This window comes from Atta colombica, unplaced genomic scaffold (assembly GCF_001594045.1).
Source record: "Atta colombica isolate Treedump-2 unplaced genomic scaffold, Acol1.0 scaffold293, whole genome shotgun sequence".
Taxonomy (NCBI): Eukaryota; Metazoa; Arthropoda; class Insecta; order Hymenoptera; family Formicidae; genus Atta; species Atta colombica.
In genome coordinates this window covers 972,289-981,703 of record NW_017259396.1, presented here as the reverse complement: position 1 = coordinate 981,703, position 9,415 = coordinate 972,289, and positions in this window count along the sequence as shown.

The following is a 9,415-nucleotide window of genomic DNA, read 5'->3' as shown; positions in this document are numbered from 1 at the left end:
TATATATATTTATTTATTTATTAGGGTGGTCGTTATTTTAATAATTTTTGAAATTTAATCGAGACACCCCTAAAATGATTCAATATCTCAAAAAAATAATACCATATTTTCTTCAGATTTTTTAAACAATTTTAATCAATATATCACCGAAGCACAGATAGGCGGAAAAACATCTTTGTGGATAAAATTTGGCCTATGCTCTAATTCTTAACCAATTTTAAAGTTTTCCTTAATTTGTTCGAAATTGAATAAGCTAAAAGCTTATTTTGCATAAATTTTGATTATGGATTATATCCAAAGTAAAAATTATCGATCTAATAAAGTGAGCAGAAAAAAATCAAAATTATATGATGATGATAATAAATATTGGATCTGTAATTTTCCCTTTAAACGTAATCAAAATTTACGTATAATGAGTTTATAGTTAACTTAATTTCAAGTAAATTTTTAAAAAATACTTTAAAATTAGTTAAGAATTAGAGCGTCGACTGAATTTTTCCACGTATTATGCAGAGCATATTTTTAAAAAAATTATTCAAAAAATCAAAAAAAAATATGGTGTAATTTTTTTGAATCACTTTAGAGGATGTCCTGATTAAATTTTTTAAATTATTTAAATAACAACCACCCTAATATATATACATTTATACATATTAAAAACGTATTCAACACATTAAGATTCGAATAACAATAAATGTTCAAAAGATTTTCAATCTAAGAATTAATTATCATTCTAAGAAATGTTTTCCATAAGACAAAAAGCATAATATAGCCTACTAATTAAAATATAAAGAGAAAAAAGAGATTAAACATGTATATATTTTATAATACGTTGAATATTTTGAAAAATTAACTGGCGCACGCGGTTTCCGACATACAGTAAGTCTGTTTCCTATAGCTGAACTAGAATACTTTTGGAACTTAAAATAAGATAGATATACGTTTGATATTTAACGAAAACGAGAAAGAGAGTTTTGGTACAGTTCGATGCAGGAATAAAAACAGTTCTAGTGTTTATGAGCACGTATACATACACACAGCATGTCGCTGCATACCTATACGCCGTACTATTACGTGTTATCATTGTTATTCGTACGATGAGGTTTGAATTGATAGGATATATCAACATATTACTCTTTGATTACAACTAATACCTATTAGAAAATTGTTCTGTACAATTATCACAATTAATTATTCGTTCGAATGATGGATTCACATGAGATTAAGACTCGCAAATGTAACAATGATTATTTATTGAATTCAAATAGCTATTTTTCGTGATTCATTCATTTATATTTGAAGACTCTATTTTGAGAAAATTTACTCGATAATAGTAGGTATGTACATTAAGGGGTTATTTCACCTTGGAAGCTGCAAAATCATACCTTATTTTGAGAATTGATTATTAAAAATCTATATATAATACAAAAAATCTTTTTATATCTATTTGTTATCTTTTATCTTAGTGTACAAAATGTGTAATAATTATATTCCTGGTAAACAAAATGATGGTGTTGCAGCACGTCTTTCACCTACGTGTGATGAAGATATTCACGGTGGACAGCAGAATGAGTCCAAAGTATGTTGTATCTATTTTTAATTTACATTAAATTTACTAAAAAAATACCTATTCGATTTTAAAAAATGTAGAAATGGTGCATGCGTGAAAAACAAGTTCAATTTTTAATATAAAAAATTTAATATAAAAAATTTTTAATATAAAAATTCAATATAAAAATATGAATTACAAAAAAATATATAAGTAAATATATCGTAAAAATCACAGATATTTCTTTAGATAATTCAATTGACAATAACTGAGCCAAATTTCAAAGCATTTGGATTAATTTTATGATAATTCTAGTGTCCATTTTTGAAAATACATTCTAAGAAAAAAGTTTGCGATTAAAATTTAATAACAATCTCTTTTTGTCGTATTTTAAGCACATTAATTTCGGATTAATTTCGCACTAATTTCGAATCGAAATTGTTATAATCAATATTAAAATTGTGTGTCAACGTCATCTACAGTATAGATATGTAACTATAACATCAAATAATGACGGAATTATTCAAGTAAACGGAACAATTTTACGGCGGCGTGAAGACACCGATTGCTGTATCGCTCGACATATTCAACTGTATCTTCGTTAATATTGGGAATTTCACTTTCGGATAAACAATTTTATATTCTTAAGACCCTATCGATTTATACAAAAAAAATTTTCGATTTTTTGAAAGTTTTAAATGAGTGGAATGATCCTTTAAGTGTTCTATATATTTTGAATAAAATTTTCTTTAAGGAAGACGAATTTTAGAATGTATCATTAAAATATGAATCGAAGCAATAAGAAGTTTATAGTGACTTTTCATTATATTAAAACTTAGATAACTCTCATTTCATTTGTAATGTGTAATAATTCTTGAATATTCCTTTTCTGATGAAATGAGATTCAATTAAATTTTTACCTACAATCTGCACAAGCTCAAGACCATGCTTTACTGAATCTTGTTAACTCACATTAAAATAAGGATTATAAATCTATGTTATTATGCGATAATTTTGTCACCAAAGTAAGCAAGTTATGAGTAAGTCGTCGTTTGAGTAAGGTATATAACTTTAATCTCGCTTGTGTGAAAAATGGAAAATAACTATTATTTTACTACGATATTTATGCGACGATAACTATTCTTTAAACGAATATTTAGATTCGAGAGGAAAATGATATTCAAATCGTCAAGTAAAATATTTGAAACGTAATATTGATCGCTTTAAATAATAATTACTAATTGATTTAAAATACATATGACTCTGGCAAAAATAAAAATCGGAGCGTAAGTTGAATATAAAGAGAAAATGATAGAAACTTGAATCAAATTTTTAGAAGGCGAAAATTAAGACAAAATGTAAAAAAGCGTACACCTTTTATATTTCATTGTTTCAATTTTTGCCTTCTAGAGTTTCATTTAAGTTTCTTTAACTCTCTTCTAATATTCAATTTACACACTAATTTTTTGCCAAAGAAGGAACAGAACATTCAATACAATTATTTCATTGTGCGTTAGATAGATATTTTATAGTGATAACGAATTGTTAAGCCCTATAAATTAATTCTACAATCGCGTAAGCGTATTAGATCGAATATTCTTCTCATATTCAACTATGATTAATCAATTCTTATAACTATAACCACACTGAGAAAAATGTCGAAGTATTGCAAAGTATATATTACTTATACGAGTTAATTACGTTAATTACGTTTTCTTCGATATTTATTAGTTACATAAAACATTTGTGACGAAATATATTAATATTTCTGTGAAATATTAATCGTAAACAAATAAAATAAATAATTTATTTGTTAGGAATAAAATTTTATTTCCGTATTTAAATAAATATCTTTTGTTGTAAATATTCCATGTAATATTTCAGTGAAATAAATATATATTTCTTACAAATAAATTTTTTTCTCAATATTTACAATTATACTTACGCAATTTTTTATATATATATATATATATATAGAATATATACATACTTTATATGGCTCCGGTCTTAGAGCTCCTACAAACTTTATAAGAAAGTTGCGCCACAATCGAAAACGCCGATCTATTCATACAGAGCTATGGAGAAAAGTATCGAAGAAATATGTTCACTTTTTTAGCGCTACAGAATATAATTGTATGTATTATTTGGGAAAAAATTCGTGGCATTTTTTTAATGCCATCTAATGGGAAAAATGCCACGAACTTTTTCCCATACCTAATATATAGCGTACTCAGCAGCAGAAAGGTTGCAATAATTATTTTTCGATGGGTTTCGGAATGGCGATTAGTTTTTACTTATGGGTCTATCTAATTATTAATTCAATCGCTTTATAAGCAACTAAGTTCCAAAATCCATTGAAAAAAAAATTACACCTTTCTGCTGGCGAAATATAAATAGGTCGAGGTTTCGATTGTAACATTAATGTCGCTCATCTATAAGAGCCTTTATAACGTACGATTTATACGAAATCGCGTGTTGTTCCGCTAGTGAGATTCGAGTTGATCGCTTTGTGAGACATAATATTATTATTTCTCGAAACACGGTTGTGACATGTACTAGGAAAAACCCTCCCTCTGTGAGTATTCTGATCCATGTACGATTAATAATTCTTAATGCGCGCAATTAATTAATTACTGCAATTAGTATCCCGTAAATGTATCGAGGCGACGGCTATTTATCAATGCTCGTATTTCCACAGTTTAATCATTTGAGATAAAATTTCAAACAGAAGGAATTATAAATTTTATAAATTATCCACCTGTAAATATCGTGGATAAATGATTATTTCGACGAATTGAAATTGCACGCAATTGTATTTGAGGGAGTAAGAATAACACACGAATCTGGAATAATTTGGATAATGGAAACCGTGGTATACATACATTGCTCATTTGTAAATAAAACGTGAATTTCGCAGAATTTGAAATGTTTGAAATATATTATGAACGTGTGTAAATTGGTATTCAAAGGGCGCAAAGTCCGCGCAAGTACGCAATGAAGCACAGAGAGGATAAACGTTGCTGCAACGATAAATACGTGAAGTTGGTTGCGATTGCGATTCATCCATTACGCCATATTGCATAGGATATCGCGAGTCGCAGTTTCGTGCGCTAGTGCCCTTTGTTATTCTTTCGTTTCAATAAAGCGCGAGTCGCGTGTAACTAATGTTGGGAGTGCCGGACAAAGTGTCGCGCAATTGTCACGTTCTGAAAATTAATTCGCGCGTAAATCATTAATCATATTTTCACGAGTGAATGTGTAAGTAACCAATAACCAGTAACGGAATAACACAAAGAAGAAAAGAAGGCTTGGGAGGCATCGGGTGTCGGCGAAGCAACCCAGGAGTAATTTGTTATCTATGTATAATTATTTCTATTTTCTCTTTCTCTCTCTCTCTCTCTCTCTCTCTCTCTCTCTCTCTCTCTCTCTCTTTCTCTCTCTCTATCTTTCTCCATTTGTTTAGAATTAATCAGTTAGTATAATCCATTTCTTTCTACTTTCTTATTTATAGGACAGCATCTTTTTAATTTTTTTCTCTGTATGTATAAAAAAAATTGAAAAAATATCCCATACGGAGTATTTATATGAAGAAAAAAAAATAAAAAGATGTAGTCTTATAAATAGAACGGTAGAAGAAAGAATGAATTAATATTTAAATTGTTTATATGTAAGTAATTTATGTAAGAAATAAAAGAAACATTCTTTTGTATTATAAAATTTGACGAAAGCTAATAGCGAAAAGAAAAAGAATTCTTTTGGGAATTATATATTTTAATTTTTTATTAAATATCTCCTTAAGAGTAATGAATAAATTCAATGTGAGTAAGATCTTATCTTTTGAAATAATAAATAGTTATTATATGATGATGTAATTTGGATCTATTTATATTTTACAGATCAATATAGAATTACATTTTTGCTCACATACGCATTGTATCAGTGAGTGTCAAATTGTCTTCTGAAGAAATAAATTTGTAAATATTATACATAATATAATATTTTATTTAATATAATTACATAATATTAATACATATAATATACAACAATTAAAAGTTTACTATCAATAATGAAAAGATACAACAATAATTATGCAACTTGCGCTTATATTAAATTTATTTCAAATAATACGGAATGAGAACGCGAAAGAGAAAGTTTCTCTGCAATGTATATTAATGCACGCGATGATTAAATAAAATCTACGTATAAAAATTAAGTTTTTCTATTAGTAATCAAGTTGTCAGCTAATTAATATAATATTTAATATTATTAATAATTAATTTGTAGCACATAAAAGATTAAGAGGCAAAATTAATCGAGCAATGAGGATTTTATCTAAACTGCAAAAATCAATATATGATAAATCACGTGAAATTTGATATGACTTGTTAACTTTAATCGCTCATACGAAAATTGTAGCGATCCCAACATTTTCATATTAAGAAATGTTTTTTAATTAATTCCCAGACCAGGATATTAAAATATTGGTGCTTGAGCATTTATGTCGTTTGCAGAATCGTAACTTCATCGCGACTTAACTGTCACATTCCGATCGATGCGAATAAGAGGTCATTTCTGCGTGTCTGTATCATCGGAATCATCAAGGTTATACCGATTTTAATCTCCGGCTTACGTAGCAAAATCATTACAAGATATGTTTTTTTAATCGTGTGTCACTTGCTGCGCTCTAATCGTTCCTAAATCATGGGTCGCATAGGGTAACAAGATGCACGTCGCGAAGCCGATTAAGATTAAGCACATAAGAGGATCTGACGAAGGCAATCGTAAGAAAAAATATGGCGATTTATTTCGGATGGACATCAGTTATTTCGCTTGCCGTGCTTGGGCTCGTGCGTTTTTTTCTCTTTATTTTTTTTTTTTCTTCAAATCATAAAGTTGCAATATATGGATAAGTCCTCCAAGTCGTTTTTAGATAATTCTCATTCTTTTTTTAAAAGTTAACGCGTGAGATAATTGAATTTTATCTAATTTTACGTATTTTAATTATGTATTTTAATTATTTGTTCACACATTTATTCTTGATCAAATGGTAATTGTGATAAGAGGTGATTATAGATAAGCCCAATAATTTTAATTTTACTGTGTAATTTTACTGTGATAAATTTGCTGTGTAAAAGTAGACAAAAAAAAAGGTGAGATTAGTCTCGTAGAGATAAATCGTGATTAATGATATAAGAGATAATCTGTTTATGCAACGCGCATTAACGATATTGAGGAAGTTCCGTCATCGATTCATTGAATTTGCAAACGACTTCAATACAAAGTGCGCGTTCAAATCATCACTCTTGAAGAGTGATGCGCTTGATTCTTTCAATATACTTTTTGCACGTATATTTATTACGCTCTTTTCCTGTGTCCACATGTATGATGCCGCAAGATGATGATTCGCAAGATTGCCGTCTGATCAATCTGCAGTAGTACGAAATTCGTCCTCACCCTCACTCGTGACATGTAAAATGAATTTCTAAGAAAATTACTTCCAATGAAAGGGATACGGAGACTCTAATCACTTACTCATCCATCACTATCAATATTTTTACTTTATAGCCTCATTATATGCGATCGGCAACTGCGAGCTGCATCATCTTGCCAACACGTGCCCATTGTCGTTTTATGCTACTTGCATAAACTTAAATAAATCCTTACCTCGTTGACAAAAAAATTATTTCAATAAAATTCATTAATATTTAATTTGTGACGTTAAATTAATTGAAATATGAAAATTGTTTCATAAGAAGTTCATTCACATCAAAAATTATAAATGCAAAAATTTTAATGCACATAAAACATATCGTTTCCTTATTTCAAAAATAACAATTTAATAATTAAGTTTTTGAAAGAAGACAAAGTTATTTTTTTCAACTTAATAAAATTTCAACTAAAGAAAATTATTGACTAATTAAATAATAATATTAGTAAAAAATATCTACTCTTAGAAACATCAAATATCATTTTTGTTATTTTTCACAATTCTTAAAAAATATCCTTTTTGGAAATGTAATATTTGATTTGAATATCATATAAAATTATAATAAATCTAAAATAATTTATCAAAAAATTCATTAAAATTTTATCATCAGAAACTCTAAATTTTCTCTAGAAGGCTCTTTTTGTTTACACAGGTATAAGTCTTAATGGCACAGATATAAGATCATCAAAATGTGTCACTCTTGTAGAAGGTGTTATGATCTCTTTGATAATTTTACTTTTAAAACAAGTGTTATTTGACGGACTATGAAGTAAAGTTTGTTTACTTTTGATAATTGATAGAGAATAATTTTTACCTGACTCATTTATGATAATAATTAAAAAATCACATTTTCTGAATTGTGTATTTTAAAGTAGAGAAACGATATGTTTTTTACATTTAATATATCTGGTGTTTAATGGCGAGATGAAATTTAAAAAATGTGAAATTATGTGATAATATTCAAAATATTATCTTTATTAAGTTATCTTTAAATTTTTTTCTGAGAAGAAAAACTTTTCTTTTGACTTCTCGAACCATTGCAAGTAAAATTAGAGAAAATCATCATGTGAATTTTATTTAATCTTATATATGACATACATAAAAAATTGTTCTCTCTTCCCGCTCTTTCCATATCTTTTAAAATAAATTGACGTGTTACATGTTTTCGAAATTTTGTCGAGTTGGCGAGGTTCAGACGGACTTTTGTTCGAAGATTATAAGTCGGCGCCTTAACTGTGCTGATTCGATTTCATGTTCAGGCTACTTTCGCCGAGGTACCGAAAACGTTATATCGGCTTCCTTTTTTCGCCATCTTCGTCCTTGCGGACGCGGCCTTCCCTGTAATTATTTCCCTCTCCTCCCCTCGTTGTTTCGTTCCTTTTACTCCGACATCTTTGAACGGGCACTATCCGCGTCTCGCGGAGGCTAATAGATTTGAAGATACTCCGCACCATAGCTCTTAGCGGATATTAATCTTCATTACGGGGCTGTCTCCGACATGCGCGATATTCCTGAACCAGCCGTAAGATTAATCTAATCATTTTGCAATACTACCTAGCGATTACCTTCAATCAAATTTGAGTGCACTGTTATACACTAATGTGACATCATTCTGTCTGCATTCAATCATTCTGACTTATCAGAATTATTCAAGAGCAAGAATGAAGTGCATCGATCGTTTAGTAAAGTGATATTTCATGCAGCATTATGTTAACCACTATCTTCATCTATGGCTTATCGTTTTTCGATTTTCCACATCGCCACGTCATTTCACTTATAGACTATGAGCTTCATAGATGCAATAGGTATTATTGTAAGTTAGATTATTATTAGACTTAGAATTATTACGAGAATTAGCGAAGCTAGAAATTAGAGTCTCTGTAAAACCGTTGTTAAGGTGAAATTGCTAGTGAGGTGAAATCGTCGTTGTTGTCAAAAGTCATCAGCAAAGTTTATCCATATATTGGACCGTCAAGCAGCGTGATTTCATATATTCGCTCGTCGACGTTCGTTACGTGCCTGTGTCAGGACGAAGTACGGTTTGTCGATAAGAGGCCGTAAGGTCATCTCTCACTGTGAGACGCTTAATATGGGAAGCGCAATAATGCCGGCTTTCGAGATGTGCACCGGTGAAATGACATGAAAGGGGACTTGGAGATAATCGCATTCGCAATGTGCTCCATTTCACGTCCTAATTGTCCATTTGATCCCAGCTCTTTATTCATGTTGCAGTTACGTAACAGGATCTGCGAACATAAAACGAATGTAATTAAATAAGGGCTATTAATTCTAAGAGCATAGCGCATTATAATCTTCTATTATATAGATTTTTGCCTATAATATGTCTACACGCACACACACACACACACACACACACA